The 7,770-nt window shown below is 38.7% G+C and overlaps 1 pseudogene; it reads right to left on the bottom strand.

Annotated features, from left to right (window-relative positions):
- Window positions 1-4,975: 4,975 nt before the first annotated feature.
- Window positions 4,976-7,483, bottom strand: LOC133299883 (zinc finger CCCH domain-containing protein 48-like; annotated as a pseudogene).
- Between the last annotated feature and the right edge of the window lie 287 nt (window positions 7,484-7,770).

The raw sequence follows: 7,770 nt of genomic DNA, 5'->3' as shown, positions 1-7,770 counted from the left end.
TGTAGAGTTTCATTTTGAGAATAACATCTCTCATTTTAAAGGATATAAGCTTTTATCATTTTAGCTTTTAACTTACGAAAGAACTTATGATGAGGAACACTTTTAATATCCCAAATAAAATTTAATGTCATACCTGAAGATATAAAAACAAACTCACTTTCAACATTCCTTTTAACATTGCTGGCAAAAAAATTAAAATATTGTATTTAAATAAAATAATTACGCATTTAATGTTGTTTCGTAAAAAATTACACATCTACTGCACAATGTGACGCCCCATTGGGGCGTCTTATCCATGGGAGAGACGCCCCAATGGGGCGTCACATGTGACGCCCAAAACTAGCGTCACATGTGTGCTCTATATATTTCCTCACCCCCTCCATTCAATTCACACCTCTTCTCTCACTCTTCATATCTCTCTTCTCCACCAACATTCCTTTATCTTTAATTTAGTATTTGAATTTTAGTTGTAATTCTATTTAAAAATGAGTTCAAATCCTGATTCTGTTCGTGTTGTGTTATATTACAATGGTAGGAAGGTAGAAGGTCGACGAGGTGTCATATTCGAAGGTGAAAAAAGGCCGACACGTATCCAACGCAACACAACCATTGGCGAATTGCATCAGAGAATTCGGCAGAAGTTAAGTCTTCAAGACAACCAATGTATCACTGAGATCACGACAAGGGTGTGGCAAGGTGATAAATACATTAGTTTGAAAGTGCTTGACGATGAAGACTTGGAGATGACAATGGAAGAATTTTGCAACCAGTCAAAGATAGATTTTCTAGAGTTGTATGTCGACATCGTTGCAACGGAGAATGCTCCCATACTGGTGAGATCAGTTTATTTAATTCTCCCCGTCTTCCAGCTTCTCCTGCCACTGATGCTGTTAGTTACCGTAATATAAATCCGCAAAGAACGATAACCAAAACATAGTGAATAGTCCAAATAATATAATAATGTAGCGTCCACAATATAACAACATGCTACACTCATATGACATATACAAAAGAACAAAATAATAACAATATGAAACAGTCCACAACATAATGAATAAACAAAATGTCAATGAAACTAGGACCACGGTGGCCATGGCCTATGTCGTGCATCCCTATCTGGTAGTATACGTCTGTCCCAGACTGGGTCACCCTGATGGTCCTGTGGAGGTGGAGTGTGGAAGTCATCCATCGCCGCACGGATGAAATCATCTGATGGTCCTGCACTGCTGCCCGACACATCAAAAGGGGTGTGTCCCTGACTGTGAGAATCCGTGGCTAGAGTCTCCCCACTGTCATGGCTCTCTGCAACAAGGCCTACAGAGCGATACAACTCCATCGTGTCCTCTGCAGACCAAAAGGGGTAATCGGCATCAAGTCCCTGTGAATAGGGCTAGAAATCAGGCTGTGAGGATGCCGGATCCGCTCCTGCCATAGCCATCGGACTAGCCTGGAAAACTGGCTCCTTCCCGCTCATGTAAGGGTGCTCAGACGCTGCCTGACTAGGACCTGCCGCATACTGCGATCCGTGATGATAAATCGGCTGTGACCCATAAGTAGGACCAAATGCTGGAGGTCTAAACCATCCCTGAGTCTCGACCACTGGTCTAGGTGCTATAATCGGGACAGGCTCAGCAGCAACTCTCTCACGTGTACGTCCTAATCCCCGTCCCTCCCGTCTATTACGAGGAACATCCACGATCAACTGAGGATCAGGCTGAGTCTGCACGGGGGGCAAATGCGTCCTAATCCCCGTCCCTCCGTGATATGTAGCGCTTTCCCCTCTCTCTGAACCACTCCATGTACTCATGATTAGGTGACATCAAACCATATAATGGAGGTGGCAGTACAATATGCTGAATCCTAGTATTCCATCGATCAATGTGAGCCCTGAGCTTACGTCTCCAGTTCTCTTCAACCTTCCCCCGTAGAGTATGATCATGTATTCATCTCAATTTTCTAGATTTTTCCGGGATGGGTTGATTAAGACCAAACTGTCACATGCACCTATCCGGTTGACATGCCTCAACTGTGTGGAAGTAGATAATAGGTGTGGGAGCTAGCCACAGATACTGCTGCTCTGGAGTCACGTCAAGCCACTCATATTCTATATACGGCTGCCACACCACCTACAAACAAAATGTGAAACAATATATAGAGTTACAAAAAAAATAAACCCATAGACAAATAACAACACCGTAAGTATCTAACACCAAACCTCATCTCTACAGAGTGTGTCCAATGTTGCCCGATAATGGGTGACCTCGTGAGGTTTAAACTTTTGTACAACATTAAACCTGTCAATCAAAAACATTATCAACCATACATAATCGTCCAAAGTCAAGAAGTATACAGTTAGTACATACAGTATTAACCATACATTATCGAAATCAAATGAAGTAAATAAATCATACCGGTATCCATAATGTGTGCCCGACTGTGGATGAGGAGGAAGGGGTGGAGCAATGGGTGGGAATCCTATCCATGCCCAAATTTGAAGGAGAATATGGCAACCACCCATGTCGCTTCGACGGGCATCTGTCACTTCACACAAATTCCTGAACAAGTGTGTCAAAACTGCAGATCCCCAGCTGAATCGGCCAATGTCCTCAAATCCTCCACTAGCAACGGGACAAGCCGACAACCAAAATTGCTACCTCCAGACTTGTCCGCCAGCAACCAAGTCCCCAACATCCGCGCAATGTGAGCTTTTGTGAAGTAGATCTCGGCAGCATGATTCCCTTCATGATCAGTCCACCGGGTATAATGTCGATCCAAGAATGAGATGCGGAGGTCGCCAGAATGATGGAACTCACCGGCCTCTGGAACATGTCCAAAAACACCAGCACAAGCAGCGTGCCAATCCTCAGAGGTCGATCCGATGACGACAGTACCGTCGGTCGGCAAGCCCAAGATGCCTGCCACATCTTGTAAGGTGATCGTCATCTCACCTTGGGTCATGTGAAAGGTATGTGTCTCTGGTCTCCACCTCTCGACCAGAGCACTAATTAAAAATGTATCTATCTGTGATAAATTACGCAGTTATCACGTGTTAACGAATTACATTATTTAATTACATAAATACAAAACGACATAAATAACATACCTGGATATGTTGCATCCTGGCAACATGTATGAAACCCGCCTGTCTGAGGTACTCTTCCACAACCTGTGGAATAACACCGGTAGGTGGGCCCCCTTGTGGCTTCCCACGCCTCGTCTTAATCTTTCTTACATGCTCAGTATTCCACACACGCTGTGAAATATGACCTTTCTGCGTCCTCTGACGAAGGACCTCCCACCTGTAGGGTCCAGGTATGATCCATATGCTGGGATCGGTGGGCTCTACATCCGAATCAGATCCCGAAGAAGATGATGACTCAGCCATTATCCTTAACTAACTACAAAGTTATGCACTCCTGCATTAATAACATCATACATACGAAATTTACAAAGTCTCTAACACTATTTATAAATCACTAATTAATATGCTAAACCCTAATACATAATTAAAAAGCAGTAATAATAATAACTACGTAATAATATTACTACTATATCATTACAACATTCATAGCATGACACAAAATTTCTAAGTGACTATCCTAATGTTCCAAGTCTCTAATATACAATCAATCCTAACATGTATTACTAACTAGCACTGTAATTTAAATGTATACATATGAGGTATTATGATCTTACCTACGTTGGCAGAGCTTCGCTACGAACCGCGGTTAGAGAGAGGTTGGAGAGGTAAATGAGTAAGGAGTGAAAAAAGGAAAGTGGGGTATATATAGGTTGCACATGAGATGCCCTCTTTGGGCGTCACATATGACGCCCCACTGGGGCGTCTTCTCTAGGAGAGAGACGCCTCACTGGGGCGTCACATGTGACGCCCAAAGAGGGCGTCTCATTGTGCAACAGATGTGTAATTTTTAACAAAACAGCATTAAATGCGTAATTATTTTAATTAATTACATTATTTTAATTTTTTTTGCCTAACATTGCTTATTAGAAAAGATAAGGAATCTCCCTAAAATTATCACAAAAATTCTTAAGCATACTTGCTCAAAAAAAAAAAAAAACTGTCATAATATATAATGGCAACGAAGTTGAACTTATCAAAATCATTTCATACATTAGCATAGCAAAACAGTTACTCTTACAATTAGTTTTCTACGCTTCTTTTTTTTTTTTTTACATGGACGAACACTCCCTATACAAATTATTCAAGTCCTTTATGGACTGTCTTTTCCTTTTTTAATACTTTTACACACTTCCCTTTTACCCATGAATAAAAATCAAACCAGAAATTCTGAAGTATACTTGTTCAAGAAAAAGTATGCCATGATCGATAAGGGTAACCAAAAGTTGCATTGCAACAAATTCAGTATCAATTTTAAACTGCCCTTCTTCATGCTTGAACAGATCGCTAATATTTGAGAATCATGACCATTTCTCATATTTGAGAATCATGACAATCGTTAAAGTAAAGAAATTATCAATGGCCTTTATAGGCTTCCTCATCATGCCCTCACGAAATAGTGTATGCAAGCCATTGTTCTCAGGTATCTTTGTGATACCTTTGGCCATCACCACCAGAGCTCAGCAAATGCTGTCCATACTCAAAAGCTAAGAAACGGATTGTTCTATTCATCTTTAGAGCAACAACTACCATAAAACAATAAAATATATCCTTTATTACCCACAAAGGATATCATTTGAGAATCAGGGAGACACCTCAAAAACTACCATACTCTTCTCCTTACCAACCAAAGGACCTACTCTTTCAAATTCAACTTTAGCCTCAACTAAATAAATAAAACTTTAAGTGGATACACACCAACAAAAGTTGATACAAAAAAAATGGTTTCCATTAATAAAATATTCAGCCATACAAGATTCTTTCTAATATGTTTATCAAAGCATAAAAACAAACTAACAGCACAAGAAATAGAAAATTGGAATTGGAATTTGTCATCTAATATAAACATCTTTTAACAATCAATATCGCTCGCAGTTCAGGGACATTTCTCATGAGGATGGCTTCTTGGGTACTTCCCAGCAATCTCCACACTGTCAGCAAACCAGTCCTGTCTCCAGTGAAAAAAAGCCCACCAGGACCTATTTCTAATGATTGAACTTCTTTCTCGGCAAATAATCGACCCATCTCAGAAAATCTGTAAAAGTAGACATGGTCAGGGACTGCAACAGTTTCCCAACGCAGATATATAACAAAAACTGTTACTGAACAAAAAGGACGCAAGTTTGAGTTCACTTACGATGGCAATTCATACAGGTGAACTGAATTGTCTCTGCAAGAGCAAAACAGTATATTCTTGTCTTCTGCATCAGTCATCCCACTAAGTGCAAGAACACCCTATAATAAAAGTACAAAGTATGTAAGGGGTGAATCAACTAAGTACTTCTCTACCAATTATAAAAAAATATCTACAAATGAAAATACAACCAAATGATATTTGACAAAAAATAAAAAATTTACTTTATGCACAGATGTTATAGTGGTGACGCAACTCACATTTTCCTCAGAGTGCGTATATGTCACTTCAAAAGTTCCCTCTTCGGCGGCAGCCCAGACCTTAATTGTGCAGTCGTATGAAATTGATAACAAATAATTGTGCCAACAAATAAGGGATGTGACTATGTCAGTATGCCCATTGAGTGTCATTTTACACTCTAAAGTATCAAGGTCCCAAACCTGAAGAAAATAAGTTAAAAAATAATCCTTTCAGAAAAATTACAAAGTAGAAACAAGCAACATGCAGTTGAGTAGCTAAGATAGAAAAACAGTATGCAGCCTGAGATTCATAATGAAGAAAACATCAACCAAAAAACGTTACCCGGCAGAAAGACCAAGAACATACTATGTCATTACGAAGAACTAAAAAGATGGTTTTAAAATTGTTCAATCAGTGGCCCAGTGAAATCACCTATCTTTTAACACGCTCCACATGGAGTACAACATACATTTAAAAGAAAATAAAAAATAGAAATGTTGAGGAACAATATACATACCATTATGCTATGGTCCATGGACCCAGAGTACAGCTTATTTCTACCAACAGTCAGACAAACCACAGCTTTAGTGTGGCCACTTAGTGATTTAATCAGTTCAAAAGGGGAAATAGCTTCAGAGCTGCCTCTCCATGCAGAAATTACACCATCCTACAATTAAAATCATCGGATGACATAAATCGACAGTTACAGAATAGAGCTGTTCAAAAGTAAAGAGAGAATTCTGATTATTAATTACAGAAAGGAAAAAAGTCTAAATAGTAATAAATAAAGACCATAAACCGCTGTATGGGAAGTTACCTCTGCTCCAGCAAAGTGTATCATTGCCAACAATCATGGCAAGAACTTGCCCCTTAGGACCATTAAGAGTAAACTCAGAAGCCTTCACAATAACCAGAACCACATTATCAGCTTACATGTAATAATGCTACTATATACAAGACATGACAGCACAATGAAACAACTCGAAAACTGAAGTTAGAGCTTACCCTTACAGCGCTCCGCACACCAACAAAAACCCATGAGCCCTCACTGATCAAGGAGGTAACTTCAACACCAAGATTTATCACATTAGCACATCGACCAGAATGACAGTCCCACATCCGAACTGCCAGAATAAAGTTTATCTGATCCAACTGGAAGTGCAATCCCAGTGACAACCTGTTGTCAAAAGTTTTAGTTTAAGTAAATATTAACATAAAAGAAAACCACAAAATTTTTAGCATTTCCTAGGAAACTTAAAGAGTAATTTGAAAAACAATCTGGCTCACTCTTGGTTCAATTGGATGCTGTTGGTAGTTCCCAATTTAAACACCATATAGTTCAATTATAAAACTCAGTGATTCTAATTAGTATTTATTAAAGTATCAGTAAAAAATTAATTCAGATGACATATCAAGTTTAATCGAATTAATTTAGATACCCATCCTAATATACAAACCAATGCTAATAAAGAACAATTCTACAAAACACAGCATTGGATATACATGGACGTGTTTGTTGTACTGAATAAAAAAAGTGAGTATTAGAAAAAGTACCTTCTCATGCTCTTGAAGGTTTGCTACTTTGGAAAGCCTATCACCATAAAACCATGAATGTAAATTCCGGCACTGGTCACCATGTGCGCAATTGTCCTTCATCCAGTATCTGCAGATGCTTTGTGACGGCTTCTGAGAAGCCACACTTTTGGACTGAGAAGCCTCAGTTACATTTGTCCCATCTCCTCCATCATCATTATTTCTAACATATACTCTCTTTGATTTATACTGAGGGATCTTCTGGGAGGAAGAATGGGGCTTCCTTTGATAACAATAAGCATTCTTCGCATGACAATAAGGAGCAGATAGTACGGGTACTGGTATTTCTCCGTGCAAAAACCTGCAAGGGTTTCTGTTGCATCTTCCAGCAAGCCAATACAATACGCACACGTTGTCCCAACAGTTCGTTCAGTCATCCAAATAAACTCATTAATTAATTATTAAATGACAAATAATATTACTTTTTTTTTTTATTTCAAATAGTCGAGTTGAGTCGGCAGAATTACAAGAATGAAAAAATCATCCCTATTAAGTTTATATACTTAGACATTAAACTAAACTTGAGTGTGATCAAACATAAAACAGAAACATGACTGTTGAAAAAATATAAAAATTTGAATATAAAAATATTCCATTGTAATTAAATTTAGATTAAAGGTTATAAATTTAAGCTTCCTAATTTGTATTTCATATATTAGTAAAA

This window comes from Gastrolobium bilobum, unplaced genomic scaffold (assembly GCF_033153095.1).
Source record: "Gastrolobium bilobum isolate Gb01-03AN ecotype WA unplaced genomic scaffold, APGP_CSIRO_Gbil_v1 utg10129, whole genome shotgun sequence".
NCBI classification, from domain to species: Eukaryota; Viridiplantae; Streptophyta; class Magnoliopsida; order Fabales; family Fabaceae; genus Gastrolobium; species Gastrolobium bilobum.
The sequence above is the reverse complement of the archived record's forward strand: the minus strand, read 5'-3'. Positions and strand labels throughout refer to the sequence as shown.